Raw genomic sequence first — 20000 nt, 5'->3', positions numbered from 1 at the left:
CTAATAAATGACTAAATCAGTCACTTACAGCACAAGTAGCAACCGATCAGATGTCTGGAGAATTCTTGTCTCTCTCTATATCATCCATTTTTGTCCCCCCTTTACTCAAACCACTGGTGCAACTCCCATCATACCCTCCAATCAGCAGATATACAGGACAGTGGCACCATAGAAGTGAATGTTGGAGAGCTTGCAGTACCACTCATGGCCACTACACAATGTAGGGCGCTGTGCTGCTCCCATTACTGCATTGGTAGGGATGCCGGGAGTCAGATCACCACCAATCTGACATTGATGGCCTATCCTAAAAAAAGTCTAGCACAGGAAAAACCCTTTAATCATAAGTAACAGCAGATAATTTTAGCAATTAGGGCGCTATTATTTACTCAAGGAGTCAATAAAGTGTCTCCTCTGCTCCCTACACCCTCATGCTTTGCAAGGGAGGCTTCTTGCATCCTAGGGGGAACAGTAAAAAGTCACCTGTCTGCTCTTAAAGGGAATCTGTCGCCAGCTAAGATGACAGCAGCATAATGTAGAGGTAGAGATCCTGATTCAATCGATGTGTCACTTACTGGGCTGCTTAGTGTAGTTTTGATAAATTCACAGTTTAATCAGCAGTAGATTATCATCACAGGACTACTTGGTGTGCTGCAGGTAGTCCAGCATATTCTAGATCTGCAGCAGAGAAAACATTGATTATATCAAAATGACAGCAAACAGCTCAGTAAGTGACACATCACTGGAATCAGGGTCTCTGTCTCTACATTATGCTGCTCTCAGATGGGGGAGCAAAAATCTGGTGACAGATTCTTTTTAAAGATGAGTATAATACAAAGATGGACTATATATTGGTCAAAATAATTCTCCCACCCCCACCTATAGTCATGGAAAGGCACCACTTAAGGATTGCACCCATGCCCCTTGAGCTGGCCATAGAAATGAGTATTTAAAGGGATAACTAATTTCAGAATGTGCTCTCCGGGTCAATCTTTTAACATATATATATATATATATATATATATATATATATATATATATATATATATATATATATATATCTACATATATATATATATATATATATATATACTGTATATCAGCCTGTTTTTGTATATATATACATATATATATAGATAGATAGATATACATACATATGTATATATGTACATATACTATAGAGGTATATATAGATAGATAGATATATCTATATATATATATAAATATATATGAAATACATATCTAAATTTATATATATATATATATATATATATATATATATATTAATATATATGTCTATATATATATAGATAAATATATATGTATATTTATATATATATATATATATATATATATATATATATATATATATAGATATATATATAATGAATCTGTCACTTGTCGTGAATATGTATTTTTTGTACCCAGCATAAATGCCGCTGTTCTCCTGAATCCGGCGCTGTTTTTCTTTTGTTCCTGCGCCTCTCCGTTCCTGAGATATGGCCTCATCTTCCTTACAAATTAATCTACTCTTGTTAGCCAAGAGGGCAGGACCCTTTGCTCTTCTCTGATGATCACGCCTCCTTGGCTAACTACTTATGTACAGAGAAGAAACAGCTGTATCTCAGGAACGGAGAGGCGTAGGAATAAAAGAAAAATATCACCGGATTCAGGAGAACAGCAACGTGTACACCAAATATAAAAAATAACATTTATAGCAAGTGATCCTTTTTTATAGGACACATAGACTGGGGTTGTCTACATGAGAGATCTCCTTTATCTCCAGAGGATGCAAATCGACTATTACTTATGTTTCTTCTACTAATGATCATATTAGAAAACTTCCTCTTTTGGTTAATCAGCCAATTGTACCAGAAACTGTAGAATATAATTGATTAGCAATTAGTACATGGTCGACTAAAGGAAAAAATATATAAATAATATGGAAAAAAAATAGAAAAAATCAGCCTGTTTGATGATATTTAGCTTCTGGCGCTTCATGGGAGGAATTACAATAACTGTAATATGACACCCAAAACCTAAAATAATCACATATGTTTTATCAAATGTTTGAATAAAGGGGATAAACACATAAAAACTGATCTGTCCAGTTTGCATATTGTCACAGCAAGAATAGCATCGTCCAATGAAAACTTCAATGACCCTATGATAGGTGAATGGGATCTGTCTGATGAAAACCTCAATGACCCTATGATAGGTCAATGGGATCTGTCTGATGAAAACCTCAATGACCCTATGATAGGTGAATGGGATCTGTCTGATGAAAACCTCAATGACCCTATGATAGGTCAATGGGATCTCTCTGATGAAAACCTCAATGACCCTATGATAGGTGAATGGGATCTGTCTGATGAAAACCTCAATGACCCTATGATAGGTCAATGGGATCTCTCTGATGAAAACCTCAATGACCCTATGATAGGTGAATGGGATCTGTCTGATGAAAACCTCAATGACCCTATGATAGGTCAATGGGATCTCTCTGATGAAAACCTCAATGACCCTATGATAGGTGAATGGGATCTGTCTGATGAAAACCTCAATGACCCTATGATAGGTCAATGGGATCTGTCTGATGAAAACCTCAATGACCCTATGATAGGTGAATGGGATCTGTCTAATGAAAACCTAAGTGATCCTATGATAGGTCAATGGGATCTGTCTGATGAAAACCTCAACAACCCTATGATAGGTCAATGGGATCTGTCTGATGAAAACCTCAACAACCCTATGATAGGTCAATGGGATCTGTCTGATGAAAACTTAAATGACCCTATGATAGGTCAATGGGATCTGTCTGATAAAAATATCAATGATCCTTTTATAGGTCAATGGGATCTATCTGATGAAAACCTCAATGATCCTATGATAGATCAAAGATCAATGGGATCTGATAAAAAAGCTCAATGACGCTATGATAGATCAATGGGATCTATCTGATGAAAACCTCAATGATCCTATGATAGGTCAATGGGATCTGTTCGATAAAAACTTCAATGACCCTATGGTAGGTCAATGGGTTCTATCGGGATTTTGTTAGGATCAGTTTCAAAGCAGATCTGGCATAGATATCATGGTTCCTTGATGTGATGTGACCCCTTATTAGTTCGTGAGGGGCTCCTTTACTCCATTAATGAGGATGGATACGTATGGTTTTATCCTCTGCATTAAAGAAATTCCATGGTTTATCACCTACAACACACGGTTTTCATCCCATGTACTATACAAATCCAGAAACCATGGGTTAGAGAATCAGATACAGAAATCATCCCCATTTGCAAAAACCAGGATTGTCCCAGAACAAAAAAAAAATAAAAAAAAAAAATCTCTAATTGTAACTTCTAATAAAAATTAGGGGAAAAATTAAAGATCACGTCTGGAATCAAATATTTGATATTATCCTCGTTCGGTCATTAAGGGAATGAAATCCTCAAGACTCTGAGCAACAGGTGGCGGATCCAGATCAGTCATCTGCTGCACAAGTGACCGGCGTCCAGACAGCTCCTGCACCCACCATTAACCCCATTGACGTTAATAGAGAATAATTCCCATTTAACGCAACACAACCCATTATTAAAGGGCACCTGTCATAAAGTTCTGAGCATCTAAATGTCATCTGCATCCGGGCTTGTTAATTGTCCGACCCCCGGAGCCGCTGCGTTACTGACCTGTCCGTGCCTAAGCAAGGGGAACCCAAAGGCCAAGGATGAGAAGGCTCGGTGTCTTCAAGCAGCTGCCCCGGCTATTTTTGCCACTATATATAGCTATGGGCTGCGGTGCATGCCGGGACGGGGATTTCTTACCATATCACGGCCTATAAAGGACAGCAGGCTCTAAAGATGTGACCTGCATAATAATGTGAGACGAGGGAGGAGACAGCGGAGGGGAGGAATACTGAAGGCTCCATAGTAAAGATAGGAGAACTGTACAATGTCCTCCACAGACTGTTAACCCTTCTCTCACAGTAGATTTATCAGCAAAAAAAAAGGAACAAAACTACCTGCACTTGTATTTTTTTTTTTCACTAGTACCATATAATATTATACCACATCCTTTTATGTTCACGGTAAACAGTGGCGTAACTAGAGTTCAATGGGCTCCGATGCAAAATTTGGACCAAACCCCCCCGTCCCCCCCGTCCCCCTTGAAGTACAGGATAATAACGCTGACACTTGGCTCTTAACCTCAGCACCCAGCTTTTCCATACTCCAATATCCTGATATAGTATCTGATATTTTAATGCACCCCCATAGTTATCCATATCTTATAATGTACCCCCATAGTTATCCATATATTATAATGCATCCCCCATAGTCCTTCATATCATATAATGCATTTCATAGTCCTCCATATATTATAATACACTCCCCATAGTCCTCCATATAGTATAATGCACCCCATAGTCCTCCATATATTATAATGCAGCCCCATAGACCTCCATGTATTATAATGTACCCCATAGTCCTCCATATATTATAATACATTCCCCATAATCCTCCATGTATTATAATGCACCCCATACTCCTCCATATAGTTTAATGCACCCCCATAGTCCTCCATAAATTATAATGCAGCCCCCATAGACCTCCATGCATTATAATGTACCCCATAGTCCTCCATATATTATAATACACTCCCCATAGTCCTCCATGTATTATAATGCACCCCATAGTCCTCCATGTATTATAATGCACCCCATAGTCCTTCATATAGTTTAATGCACCCCCATAGTCCTCCATATATTATAATGCAGCCCCCATAGACCTCCATGCATTATAATGTACCCCATAGTCCTCCATGTATTATAATACACTCCCCATAGTCCTCCATGTATTATAATGCACCCCATAGTCCTCCATGTATTATAATGCACCCCATAGTCCATCATATACTTTAATGCACCCCCATAGTCCTTCATATAGTATAATGCAGCCCCCATAGTCCTCCATGTATTATAATGCACCCCATAGTCCTCAATATATTATAATACATTCCCATAGTCCTCCATGTATTATAATGAACCCCCCATAGTCCTGCATATAGTTTAATGCACCCCCATAGTCTTCCATATAGTATCATGTAGCTCCCATATAGTATTATGCAGCCCCCATATACCATTATGCAGTCCCCATATATTACTATTATGCAGCTCTCATACAGTATTATGCAGCCCCCATATACCATTATGCAGACCCAATATACCATTATGCAGGCCCTGTATTCTTCCAGATAGTAGCATACTACCCCCATATCATTTAATGCACCCCTTTAGTCGTCTGACCACCGTGATTGAAAATACTTTTCCTCGTTCCCCCGCTGCTCCAGTCTCCTCAGCGTGTGTCCACTGTTGTGCTGCTCTGCACATCTCAGCGGCGCGCAGTAGTGACGTCATCGCGCTCCGCTGTGCTGACATGTCAGAGCGCAGGCACAGCGGGAGAATGATGTGAGGGGGAGTGCGATGCTCACTCTCTCATCATTGTTTTCAATTGTATCGGCATCTGCGGGGGGAAGGCACCCTATAGCGGTCACGTGGCCTCCCACCATAGGTGGTGTGCTACTGGCTGAGGGTCTCGGGCCCCTGAAACCCCCCCCCCCGGCCCGGTTGCGATAGTGACTCCTGCGACCGCAATCGTTTCGCCCCTGATTGTAGATCCAATACTGCTCATTCCTCACCCAATCTGTCTCTCCTGGTTATCCCCTAAATTTATCAGACCTTACTCATAAAACCATATACATGAGCATCTCTACAATATATGTGTGCAAATTACAGCAATCCGAGACCCTTATATCTGGTTGGTAGCACTCAGCCAAGGAAATCATTGCGGTAATTGGATTTTGAAGCTTCTCACAAGTCACATTAAAAAAAGCAAAATCAAGCAGGTGCATGGGAAAGATAAAAAAAAATAATAAAAAAAAATAATTTGTGATTTAAACCTGAATATTTCAGTTGTACTTTATATTTTTAGCACTTATTAGGCTTCTTTTTTAACTCCTGGAAAAAAACCTTTAACAATGATGGTGTGGTTAGGGACCTCCTTGATGATATTATTATTAATATAGAGTTATTACAGAAATTTATCTGACTTATTTAGCGCCAATAATTTCCGTATTGCTTTAGAGGGTTTATCTAAATGCTTTAGACTGGAAATTACTCCATAATTCTTAATGCAAAATTACAAATCATGGCACCTTCCCTTTAAAGGGCCTGCTCACATGGAGCACACATTCATGGATCCACTGTGGAAACACAGTATATGAGCCCTTTTCAGTCCAATAATGTCACTGCTGTCTCTCTGCATCTAGAGACTTGTGACAGTATCTGGGCCAGAGTCTCTCTTTGCCATTATTATTATTTTATTATTATTATTATTTATTTATAGAGCACCATTAATTCCATGGTGCTGTACATGAGAAGGGGGTTACATACAAAATACGTATACAAGTTACAGTAGACAGACTAGTACAGAGGGAAGAGGGCCCTACCCTTGCGGGCTTACATTCTATAGGATTATGGGGAGGAGACAATAGGTGGGGTGTAGGTCAGGCGGCGGCTCCGCACGGTGGTCGGGCGGCAGCTCCGCACGGTGGTCGGGCGGCAGCTCCGCACGGTGGTCGGGCGGCAGCGAGTTCATTGTAGATTGTAGGCATTTCTGAACAGATGAGTTTTCAGGTTCCGTTTGAAGTTTGCAAGGGTAGGGGATAGTCTGACGTGTTGAGGCAGCGAGTTCCAGGAGACTGGGGATGCTCGGGAGAAGTCTTGGAGTCGGTTGCGTGAGGAGCGAATGAGAGAGGAGGCGAGGAGGAGATCTTGGGAGGACCGGAGGTGACGTGTTGGAGTGTAGTGGGAGAGTAGTTCGGAGATGTACAGAGGGGAAAGATTATGCACAGCTTTGTAGGTCAGTGTTAGAAGTTTGAATTGGATACGGTGGAAGATTGGGAGCCAGTGGAGGGACATGCAGAGGGGAGAAGCGGGGTGGTATTGAGGAGAGAGGTGGATAAGTCGGGCAGCAGAGTTAAGGATGGACTGGAGAGGGGCGAGCGTGTTGGCAGGGAGGCCACAGAGGAGGATGTTACAGTAGTCGAGGCGGGAGATTATGAGAGCATGCACTAGCATTTTAGTAGATTGCAAATTGAGGAAAGGGCGGATTCTGGAAATATTTTTGAGTTGAAGACGGCAGGAGGTGGTGAGGGACTGGATGTGTGGTATGAAGGATAAGGCAGAGTCAAAGGTCACTCCGAGGCAGCGAACTTTGGGTACTGGCGAGAGCGTGGTGTTATTTATTGTAATAGATAGATCAGGTGGAGAGTGTAGGTGAGACGGAGGAAAGATGATTAGTTCAGTTTTGGCCACATTGAGCTTTAGGAAGCGAGAGGAGAAGAAGGAGGATATAGCAGATAGACATTTCGGGATTTTGGACAGCAGAGATGTGGCATCTGGGCCAGAGAGGTAGATCTGGGTGTCGTCGGCATATAGGTGGTATTGGAAGCCATGGGACTTTATGAGTTGTCCTAGGCCAAATGTGTAGATAGAGAAAAGTAGGGGTCCTAGGACAGAGCCTTGAGGGACGCCAACAGAGAGATGGTGGGATGAAGAGGTTGTGTGAGAGTGGGAGACACTGAAAGTGCGATTTGAGAGGTATGAAGAGATCCAAGAGAGGGCAAGATCTCTGACACCAAGGGAAGAGAGGGTCTGTAATAGGAGGGAGTGGTCAACGGTATCGAAGGCTGAGGACAGGTCTAGGAGTAGGAGTATAGAGAAGTGTTTGTTCGCTTTGGCAGTAAGCAAGTCATTTGTGATTTTAGTCAGGGCAGTTTCGGTAGAGTGATGTGGACGGAAGCCGGACTGTAGGTTGTCAAAGAGAGCGTTAGAGGAGAGGTGGGAGGAAAGTTCAGCATGGACATGCTGTTCCAGGAGTTTTGAGGCAAGTGGGAGTAGTGATATGGGGCGATAGCTGGTAGTAGAGGTTGGATCGAGGGAAGGTTTCTTTAGGATAGGTGTGACTGTTGCATGTTTAAAGGCAGAGGGGAAGGTTCCAGTCGTTAAAGATAGGTTGAAGAGGTGGGTTAAGGCTGGAGTAAGGATGGTGGTGAGGTTGGGAAGGAGGTGGGATGGCATGGGGTCAAGTGCGCAGGTGGTGAGGTGCGCTTTTGAGAGAAGACGTGCAAGCTCTCCTTCGGTGATGGTGGGGAGGAAGTTTATGGGAGAGGGGCAGTGGTCAGCTACATGAAGGGGTTGTGGTGGCTGAGCAGAGAAGACTTGCCTTATTAGGTCGATTTTTTCTTGGAAATAGGTGGCAAAGTCTTCTGCAGAAATGAGGGAGGTTGGAGGGGGCAGTGGTGGGCGAAGGAGGGAGTTGAAAGTGTTGAATAACTGTTTGGGGTTGTGTGTTAGAGAGGATATGAGGTTTCTGAAGTAATCGTGTTTAGCGGAGGTGAGGACTGAGCGAAATGTGTGAATTGCATTTCTGAATGTGGTGAAGTCTTCCTGGGAGTGCCATCTGAGACTCCTCACATTAAACGTATTTGCCTTTTCTTTGGTGCTGAAAGGGTTAATGACAGTTTTACTTTCCAGCAGCTCCTGACTCCTGGTGCTTACGGTTGGTGACCACTCCCTTCCCCTATATATGGTCAAATCTCTCAGCACAGGGCGCCGGTTATTCTGATTTATTCTGAAGCTAGACCTCGAGGTGGAAGGAGCTGCTGGAGCCCTTGTTGTGTGAAGTGGTGTAGGCTGCAGTCCTGGTGTCTGACTGCAGCCGTGAAGTTGGGCTTTATCCTTTGTTATTTCCCCTCTTGTTGTATTAGTGCAGCAGTGAGACTAGGAATCCTTACATGCCAGCTCACTAGCAAGGGTTATTACAGCGTTTCTCAGGGTTTCGGGTATCCTGCTCGGCGACAGTTGGGGAACGGTATAGTGACTGACTACGAGAGTAGGGTACAACTGCAGGTGAGTGCAGGAGGTGTCCCATCATCCCCTTCCCTAGCATCAGGGACCACCGTTGTTAAAGTGTCTCCGGTGTACACCTTGCTTGTTGTGGTGAAACCGATGTTAGTTGTGTATCTTGCCCCACGCCAGACCTTCCCCAAGCCCGTACACACCCTATATATGATCACATAGCCCAGTAGAGGGCGCCGGTTATTCTGATTCATTCTGAAACTAGGCCTGGAGGTGGAAGGAGCTGCTAAACCATTTGCAGAACTCCGGTGTCTGACTACAGCCATGAAGTTGGACCCTATCCATTCTTGTTTCCCCTGTCGTATCTTCGCGTCTGTTTGAATTAGTGCAGAAGTGAGACTAGCGATCCTCACCTGCCAACTCACTAGCCAGGATTATTACAGGGTCTCTCAGTGCTTCAGCTTTCCTGATCAGCAACAGGTGTGGAAGCCGAATAGGGACTGGCTAGGAGAGTAGGGTACAGCCTGAGGTGAGTGCAGGAGGTGTCTATCCTTCCCTAGCATCAGAGTCCATAGTTGTTCAACTGTCCCCGGTGGACCCTTGTTCCTTGTGGTGAAGCCTATGTTTGTTATGAGTCTTGCCCCCGTCAGACCTTCCCCAAGTCCGTACGTGACAAATAATTGATCAAAATGCACAATCTCACCTATTTTGGAGGTGGAGGTGAGCTCCCTTACCTCTTGGGCCCCATGTCGCGAGAATGATATATCCATCCCTGCATGAATCCATGGCAGTTTCCATCTGAACGCCCTCCAAAAATGGGTTTTGGATGTCCCCCCCCACCCCCCTTCCCCCAGGAAAGAGTTGTTTACTAGAATTCGGGCAAACCTGTAGTACCCTGTGTCTGAATAAAGAACCACGGCATTTATCAGAAAGAGGAAAATCAATAAGAGTCAAGGACAGAAATTCTTTGCTTCTCTTAGGCCAGATTCACACATCCGTAATATATGGCTGCAGGTGACAACAACCGATTCCCTTAAAAGGGTTCTCCAAAATATAGCTCTTCTATTTTCGTTTTAAAAAATTCCTTACCCCTCTGATGACCCCTGGTCTTAGGGTGGCAACATGTAAAAGTAGCAGAAGTGGACAGTGAACAATTTGGACCCCGCTCCAATATTTTCAAGGGGTTTTTTAAGTCACTTTTCTTTTAGGACTGATGGTATTTGTTGCAGTTTTTGACCGACATTTTTCAAAAATGTTGCAAGTGGGGTTCATGAATTTTGTGCAAAATAAAAATCTTTTTTTGTGCCCTTTTATTACAAAAAACTTGCATGATTTGTTAAAATGTCTCATTTAATTCTAACAAATTGGCACAAAACTTTCTGTCGTACAAAAAAAAAAAATGAGTAAAAAAAAGGCCAAAAGTTGCAAAAAAATGTTGTGACATTTCAAAGTATTTAAGCCAGTGATAAAGCTCTATACTGTCAGGCTTCCACCAGGGGGCGCAGAAGCTGAAAGTTGATAGAACTCCAAAGTGCAGTTAGACAAAAGCCCACAAGAGGGTGCAAGCACCAAAAAGAGTAAGTCTAAACCGGGATGTCACGTCAATGCAGGGAGGCGCGAGCAAGCCGTAAACAGGTAGAAGAAAAAGGGTCAGGAGCCGAGAAGTCACGTCAAAAGCCAAACAGGGGAAGCAGAGCCGAGGTCAGGAAACGTTACCAAGGTCAGAGGTCAGGAGAGCAAGTAAGTACAAGGAGGGGGAGGGGACCGAGACACAGAACGGGACATGGATCAGGAAGACAGGGTGAACAAACAGTACAAGGGAACGGATGTCAGGGAGATGAAATCTGGGTAATGGGATGGATCAAGGCTAACTCACAAGAACCAGCTGCGCACGCTGCAGAGCAGAAACTATTACTTGTGGCGTTCCGGAGGAATCCACACCATGATAAAGCGGAACGAGGCACAACCAAGCAGACCCCCCCCACCAGACTTAACCCCGTCAGCTATAGTCATGACATATCCTATCACTTTACAACTTTGAAATACCCCTTCAAGGATGGACTGCTGTACCAGGCATGACCCATAGTCAACAGTGGTGCGGTTTGAGGGTGAAGGTGTAACATGGTGACTGTTAGGATAGGGGCTCCTATGCTGTCCCTCATTCTAGGGGACCCTCAGCTATCCCTAACCTCAGGGTTACTCCTGATGGCGGAGATGCCGGAGTCAAATTCCTGGCTATGCTTCTGACCAGTACTACTCTGGTACCCCCCCTCCCAACTGGGAAGGACGGGGCAGGAGTGTGATGGAAAACAGATAAAGACAGATAAGGGAAAACCAAAATTATGACACACTGCACACCGATATAGACAATGAGAGACTCAGGAGTAAAGCAAGAATAGGGAGGTAACAACAAGAATGAAACAAGGATGAACTCCACAACTCCACAACTGCACTTAGCAAGAAGTATAACAACCACCAGACAGTCTGGATCACAACACCTCGCCAGATCAGCTAAGATAAACTCTAGCTGGCATAGGTGGAAGCATCTAGCCAGCATATAGAGGTGGGGAGTAGATGTGATTGGCTTAACCACAACATGTGATCAAAGGAGACTAACAAGCAGACCAGCATATATTAACTCTTGCTAGTCTGCCTATGAATAACCACTCTGCAGGTTTACACCCAAGCTTGCCTTTATTGATCACAGACACCAGAGAAGTTATCGGGCGGGGAGTCAGAATCTGTAGTCTGAACAGAACCTGACGCCGCCATGACAGTTTGTAAAAATCTCCGTGTGGCAGAAGGCAGCTGTTCTTTAATGTCATATGACCCTTTTAATTAATTGTTTATGTAATCTATGATTCATTCAAGAGCTGAGGATCATCGCAGCATCGGACAGATAAGGAGACGAGAAGGACAGAACTTCCTTGGGGGGAATCCACAAGCTTCAATTATCATTAAGAAGATTAATATGATCCATTGATATGTAAAACATTGTGATGTCTGGTGATATACAAAACTAATCAGGCAGGAGATGGGATCAGACTAGTGACTACACAATGGGTGATAGCATTGCTTGTGGTGACGCTGACGTGATCTTGTGTTTCAATATATTTAGGCATCGAATAAAGCACAAAACTAAGTTGAGGTTGGTATATGGGGTAGACATCAATGGGGAAAATGCCTCCAAACAGGTTGAGTGCCCAAAAATGTGCATCAGAGCACCCCTAGTTGGGCACATAGAGAACGGTTTTCATCTCTCACTTTTACAGATGTTGCGACCTGTTATCCAAATACATAAGAAGTTGCAGTTCACATCTGTCATGAGTGTGTTACGTCTGAATGAAGGATTTGTGATCAATAGGTCTCAACAATTGATCGCAGGTCCTCTGTGTAATTCATTTGACTGTTATCTTATATTGGAGAGGATTTACTTTAATTTACTGCTAAAGGAGTTAAGGAATCTTTCCTTTCTGGCTGAGATTACTCATAGCCTTAATCAGAGCTGCAGCATCTTATTATCACTCCCTTCCACTATATGTACCCACTCCTGGCTTCACTCCATACCAGTGACAGATCTTCTATAATGAACATTTTGATGAAGTCTGCCTCTGAAGATGCTGAAGTGTTTGTTTCAGTTGCAGTTGTGACGTTTCCTGCTAGAAACACTCAGGGGTGCTATTTTTTGTCTTTCCTTACCCATTTGTCTTACCTTCCTCATGTTGTTTTATTGCAGTAGTGAGACTAGTGTGTCGCTGGCCACGCACCAAGGGCCTAGGCACATGACAATGACAGGTGGGAAGGACCTGTTTAGGGACGTAAGGGAGCGCAGGGATCAGACTCAGGTGAGTCTTAGGAGGTGACACTTCTCTCTCCCTATCGCCAGGCCCTTCCTTTACATATTTCCTGGTTTTCCCTTTGTGTTCCGCCGCTCACTGAGTGTCTTCTCGCACCCGGTATGATAACATCACAACCAAATAGGTGGCCGCATATAAACATACATAGTCTCCCTATATGTCTACCAACAGATGGAGAACTAATTTTTTTTCAAAGTCGATGACTTCATGGCACTAATTTTAGGACATTTTAGGCCAAACGGAAAGGTAATTAAAAACTGTGCTCTGGCAAGTGATTGGTTGCATTGGACACATATCCATTCCAACCGGAAGAAGAAGCTCCAGGCATCTCTAGGAAAGGAGTGGGTGGAAAAGGTAGGTAAATATATATTTTTTTTATATGTCAGCCCATTCTTGCCCAACTTTTTCTTGGGAACAACCCCTCAGCAGCATCAAGTGCCAATTTTTTGATGGATTGGCATCCACATGACAATAATAGAGCTAAATCTGTCCTCACCTATTGTACCATCACCCATTCCCTGTAGACTGTGAGTCCTCGCGGGCAGGGTCCTCTCTCCTCCTGTAGACTGTGAGCCCTCGCGGGCAGGGTCCTCTCTCCTCCTGTACCAGTCTGTTTTGTACTGTTAATGATTGTTGTACGTATACCCTCTTTCACTTGTAAAGCGCCATGGAATAAATGTCGCTATAATAATAAATATGTGACGCCTAGTTATTGGATGACTCCTGGTGAGCGGCGTGAAACAGTGGGTAGTATCATGCCGGAGGAGGGGAGGACCCTGGCGAGTGACGCAACACACAGGGTACACCAGGAAAACAATACAATGGTAGGCCATCACGCTAGGAAAAGGGGACCCTGGTGAGTAACGCAACACACAGGGTACACTAGGAAAACAATACCATGGTAGGCCATCACGCTAGGAAGAGGGTACCCCGGCGAGTGACGCAACACACAGGGTACACCAGGAAAACAATACAATGGTAGGCCATCACGCTAGGAAGAGGGTACCCCGGCGAGTGACGCAACACACAGGGTACACCAGGAAAACAATACAATGGTAGGCCATCACGCTAGGAAAAGGGGACCCTGGCGAGTAACGCAACACACAGGGTACACTAGGAAAACAATACCATGGTAGGCCATCACGCTAGGAAGAGGGTACCCCGGCGAGTGACGCAACACACAGGGTACACCAGGAAAACAACACAATGGTAGGCCATCACGCTAGGAAGAGGGTACCCCGGCGAGTGACGCAACACACAGGGTACACCAGGAAAACAATACAATGGTAGGCCATCACGCTAGGAAAAGGGTACCCCGGCGAGTAACGCAACACACAGGGTACACCAGGTAAACAATACAATGGTAGGTCCTCGCGCTAGGAAAAGGGTACCCCGGCGAGTGATGCAACACACAGGGTACACCAGGAAAACAATACAATGGTAGGCCTTCACGCTAGGAAAAGGGGACCCTGGCGAGTAACGCAACACACAGGGTACACCAGGTAAACAATACAATGGTAGGCCCTCGCGCTAGGGATAGGGGAGCTGGTCATCGACTTAGAGCACTAACCTGAGGCTGATCACTGCACTCCCTAACGTTCCTAGACGGGTCCTTCCCCCATGCGCCATACCGTGTCTAGGCCCTAGTTGACCCCTTACCCTGGTATAATGAGGGTCGTCAAGACGCTAAGCTCGCTAATACAGTAAGACAACATGAGGTAGGTAAGATAATAAAAATCTCTATGCTGCTCTGGGATGAATGGAAAAGAAAGCCTCCAATCTGAAAGGATGTCATCTGTGAGCTGACTTATCTACCTCTATATGGTCACTGTATAGCGGTAATAGCGGTCTAGGTCATTGTCGTCTTTGAGGTTCCCACTTTATTAGGATGCGCCTCCATGCGCTTCCTCGGTGGAGCGTCCGCTTAGACATGTTTTCCCCCCTCCTGTACTGGACTCCTAGAAACGCCTCTGCCTCTGAGGTTTCTTTTTTATTAGTGGGCTAATTAGTATCTCTGCCAGCTAATCAGCTCACTGCTTCCACTGATTTCAGGCTTCACATTGACATACACATCCAATATTGAAGCGTGACCCGTACAAGTGATTCATTGCTCCCGAATGTTCAAAGTTATTCAATGCCAATGAAAAAATGATTTAGCAAAGTGCTGAAATGACCGTGTCGGGCTGCGATGATTCATGTCCCCAGGTGTGATGGAGAGCTGCCTTCTTTTCTCTCCTCTGAACACTCAAGATGCCTTCATTTTCTTCACACATCTAAGTGAGCGCTCAAGGACAAGGTCATTAACGGGGTCACATCCGAGTGTATTGTGTATCAATAGATCATGTCAACTCAAGAAAATAAATGTAAATGAATATTTACTCACGACACTTCCAGTAACTGAGTATCGCCATTCAATAGACATGATCATATAAGGATATTATAAAATGTATCCATACAGGAGGTTTTTACAAACTTGACCGACTGTCATGGTGGAGTAAGGATCTGTGGAGACTTCAGATTCTGGTGCTATGTCTTCTTACTTATCTGATGTCTGTGGTCAGCGCAGGCGTCAACTCACACACTCGTGGTTCATAAGAGTTAAGGCCGCTTTACACGCTGCGACATCGATAGCCGATGCTAGCGATGTCGAGCGTGATAGCACCCGCCCCCATCGTACGGCCGATATGTGGTGATCGCTGCCGTAGCGAACATTATCGCTACGGCAGCGTCACACGCACATACCTGTTCTGCGACGTCGCTGTGACCGGCGAACTGCCTCCGTCACATCGACGTCACTAAGCGGCCGCCCAATCAAAGCGGAGGGGCGGAGATGAGCGGGACGAACATCCTGTCCACCCTTTCCTTCCTCATTGCTGGCGGGACGCAGGTAAGGAGAGGTGCCTCGTTCCTGCGGTGTCACACGTAGCAATGTGTGCTGCCGCAGGAACGAGGAACAACATCATTACTGCAGCAGCAACGATAATTGGGAAGAGGGGGGCATATCACCGATTAGCGATTTTGAACGTTTTTGCAACGATTCAAAATCGCTAATAGGTGTCACACGCAACGACATCGCTAACGCGGCCGGATGTGCGTCACAAATTCCGTAACCCCAACGAGATCGCTTTAGCGATCTCGTAGCGTGTAAAGCCACCTTTAATCTCTGCTGGGCTGCTTGTTAGTCTCCTTTGATCACATGCTGCGGAGCAGCCAGTCACATTCGCTCTCCTCCTATATAGGCTGGCTGGACACTTTCATTAATGCCAGCTATAGCTTCTTTATACTGGGCTGGTGAGGTGTTGTGATCTAGACTAACAGGTAGTTGTAATACTTTGTTACATTGAGTAGTTGTGGTGTTAACCCTTGTTGTCCCTTTGTTGCTGCCTTTCTCATCTTCCTTTTCTCAGCTTCTTACTGTCTGTTCTTGAGAGTTTGCAGTGTGTTTGGTTTTTGTTTTTTTTCCCTGTATGTTTTAATTTGAGTTGCCATCCCACTCCTTGTGGTTCATATGCAGGCTAGCAAGAGTTAATCTCTGCTGGGTTGCTTGTTAGTCTCCTTTATTCACAAGATCACTCCCCTCCTATATATGCTGGCTGCACTCTTCCTTTAATGCCAGCTATAGCTTCTCTATACTGGTCTGGTGAGGTGTTGTGATCCAGACTAACTGGTGGTTGTTGTACTTTGTTGCTGTGAGCGGATGTAATGCTAACCCTTGTTGTACTTTTGTTGCTGCCTTACGTCTCTTGTTTTTCTCCTTAATTTCTAATTGTCTGTTCCTGAGATTTGCAGTGTGTCTGAGTTTTGTTTTTTTTTCCCTCTCTGTCTTAATCTGTGTTGCGATCACATTCCTGACCCTTCCTTCCCTGGGGGTACAGATTACCTCTGGTCAGGAGAATAGTAAGACACAGACTCCGGCATCTCCACCATCAGGGGTAATCTGAAGGTTAGGGATAGCCTAGGGTACCCTAGTGTGAGGGACAGTATAGGAGCCCAGTGTCCCTCGCTATTCTACAGTCACATCTTGATATCTGCAAAGTATTGTTCCTCTGTTACTCCTCCTGGGAATGTTTCTATATATTGATAAGTGGGTCACCACTCCCCTTTTTCAATGGGAGGTCCTCTATACAATACAGCCCTTTGCAATTGTGAAAACAAGTAATTAGTGATAGGAGCATCAAGTTTAAAAATGCACGCGTTTCCCATTGACTTCCATTATACTCAGTACTCAAGTCGCGCCCGAGTAACGAGCAGGGCTGATCACACTCGCTCATCGCTACATGTAACCCATAGATTCATTCCAATAAGTTGGAATTGGTGCAACCAACCCAGAATGGCTTAAAGGGGTTGTTCACTATTTATACAGCCCCTTCTTAATTACTATATTCCCCCCGGGTAAAATCAAAATAACAGATACTCACCTTGACCAAAGCTGTCGATGCCAGTTCAGGTCTCCCAGGCCTTGCACGACATATTTATGCCACGTCAACACTGCAGTCAATCAACAGCTGCTGATTAGCTGCAGCGCTCACATTTCAATAATCCTATTGCCTTCACATAACGATAAATATAAATGGCTGAGATAAGAATACCTATACTGTGTACGGTAATTTACCATGTGCCGCAGTTACCTGCTCTTTACTTTCCACTTCTCTCGGTTGCCCAGACTCGTCCGAAATCGAGGCACGGAAATTCTGCGGGCAAAATTCTGCAGAACAGGGAGGAGAGCGGGAAAATACGGCATTAAAACAAATGGATAAATACGGAAAAAGGGCAATAATGATAAATACAACTAATGCATCGTACGCACCTTCTACACCCAAACCATCAGGGAAGAGAAGACCCTGCACCGCGCAGCAGATGTCCTCAAATATGCAATCCTCCTCTCTGTCTGCATCAAACTGAGAAGTAATGACAGGATCCATGTTACTTAGGCCTTATTTTTACATCCGTTTTTTCACTCCTTTCTTCACGGACAGAACATGCATCGCAATGGTGGACACAGACAAAACAGGGCCCTTGTGCAAGAAGAATTTATGGGCCAGTCACTCATCAGAATGCAGAATTACACCTAGCTTGGATGTGAAAAGGGGCCTCCTTACGTCTTGGGCCCCTGGTTGCACCAATGATATGTCCAACCCTGCTGCACCCATTATAGTCTATGTGGCTGTTAACACGTCTGTGTTGGACCATAAGCCAGTTGGACCATAAGCCAGCAAAAAGATCACACAGACCTGTCCATTTTGTCCAAATCCCCCATACAACACTATGGGTCCACAAAAATTAAGTGCCACCTGTTGCATTTTGTCTTTTCCAAGCTTTTGAAAGGGATTCTGCTCCAAATTCTACATGGAAAAAAACAGCTTCCTATTGATTTAAATGGGAAAATACCCCTATAGTGCAATGTGTGATGGTTTTCCCAGGTGGAAAAAGAAGTAAAACTCCAAATTTTGGGGCATTTCTGAATGTCACAGGTGACTAGGGGACACAGGGAAACCTATGCTGGACCTAAGACTGGGACCCCTGTGCTCACCCTTACCTAGGAGGTACCCTTAAAGGTAGGGAGGTCCGGATCCCCGACCTGGCCCTGTCTCCTGTTTGGCCCTGATCTAATACCCCTGCACCCCCCACCCAGGGGTGGGCTGGACACAAAGTAATCAATTAACCACAAGAAAAAGACAATGGGGTAAACTGAAATTTACGCACACAGCAAATATCCACAGAGGAGAGACAAAAAGACACTGAAGGGGGTAAACCAAAGGGCGAGGAGAAAGTCACACCAAGGAACTTTCATACAGCACAAACACCAACTTGCTGGTCACCAAAAGGAAGATCGCCACAGCCCACGGACACTGGGATATCGCAAAAGAGCCAAGTAGATGCTATCTTCAGCGATAACTGAGAAAACTCCCTAGACTTAAGTAGGAGGAGACCAGCTGAAGGTGGTGATTAGCAACCTGGTTCTCTAAGAAGCCACACGCTGCTCCAGGAGGCATTAACTCCTAAAGTACCCAAAGCAGTGGTGATATAACAGCCGAGGCTCGGCAGAACAGAGCTTCTCAATAGAAGCCCGGTTGCTTGTTGGACTCAGAAGTGTGTACAGAGTCCAACCTGGTAGTAGCAAACTGCGAATGCCGACCCGGGCAGCGTATGATAGGTTGTTTGTCGGATTCCGTATTGACAGAGTCCAACATGGTAGTAGTGATCCGCAAACACGGATCTGGAGCACACATGACACTGCTTTGAAAAAATGCTCAAAACTTGACAACTGGATCAAATAAAGAAGGAAAAAGTCCCTCAATATAAAATAAATGATAAAATATCTAAAAAAAAAAATAAAACTACAAAAAAAATATTTTTTGGCTTTTTTTTGTAAATGTGGATTTTTAAGCCAGAAAAATCCACAAACATCCTTGTGAACGTTTCCTAAAGATGTCCATGCACTTATTGGCCAAATATTAGTAAAACCTATCTCCCCGAACGCCCCCCATACACATGAATACCTGGCTCGACTATGTGGACAGGAGTGCATTGTTGAGAATTCCAAAAATGTGCAGTCGTGACTGGATGTTGCATTAGTATGTGTAGCGCCCCTGAAGCCATCAGGAGCTACAACGTACTGCATCCTGTCAAAGATGCAGGGCCTACCCCCAGGGACCCAGAAGACCAGTGTCGGTAACACCAAAACACATGTATAATTCCTGTTTTTCCCTTTCCCAAGGACTGGTGACAGACTAGGATTGGACCAAATGGTTGGCCACCTAGGAGTGGAGCCGATCCAGTCCACTAGACGAAAACCAGGGAGGAGGGGCCAGACAGGAAGTGGATGTGAAAGGAGACGGACGTAATCCTACTGACGGGAGTGTGTAACAGTGACCTGTCAGGCCTAGGCGTGTGGTTGCCAAAGGAGTACAGTGGAGTACTCTCGGAACCATAGCATCGACGGGGTACAGAGCCCTAGGTCAGGCAAGCGCTCCAGGTAGACCTGAGAAAATCTGCACAGTAAGTGGACCATCCAAGACCTCACTGACCGTAAAGTCCATGGCACCAGCAGTAATGGGAGAACCAGGGACCGGAACAGAACACCGACCCTACAGGGTTCAAACCGCCCGCCGTACGGACTAAAGAGTGAGAGAATACCAGGAGGAGACCCCCAGACGCACCAAGCCACGGGGACCGACCAATTAGAGACAGGTGCATGGGAAAGAAGCCACCAGGTTACCACACCGGTA

The 20000-nt window shown here is 44.7% G+C and overlaps 1 protein-coding gene across 2 annotated transcripts in view; it reads right to left on the bottom strand.

Annotated features, from left to right (window-relative positions):
- The window catches only part of AK1 (adenylate kinase 1), a 122972-nt gene that overhangs the window by 54715 nt on the left and 48257 nt on the right, over positions 1-20000 (bottom strand). Inside the window, exon 1 of one of the 2 annotated variants that reach the window (XM_075324301.1) lies at positions 17400-17448. The exons of the other annotated variant lie outside the window; for it this stretch is intronic. The gene's annotated coding sequence lies outside the window, so the exon portion shown is untranslated. Of the gene's footprint in view, positions 1-17399; positions 17449-20000 lie in introns of those variants that run through there. 2 annotated transcript variants of the gene reach the window in all.

The sequence above is a fragment of the Anomaloglossus baeobatrachus genome, chromosome 9, assembly GCF_048569485.1.
Source record: "Anomaloglossus baeobatrachus isolate aAnoBae1 chromosome 9, aAnoBae1.hap1, whole genome shotgun sequence".
NCBI classification, from domain to species: domain Eukaryota; kingdom Metazoa; phylum Chordata; class Amphibia; order Anura; family Aromobatidae; genus Anomaloglossus; species Anomaloglossus baeobatrachus.
Note: the sequence above shows the minus strand (reverse complement) of the source record. Positions and strands in the feature narration are given on the sequence as shown.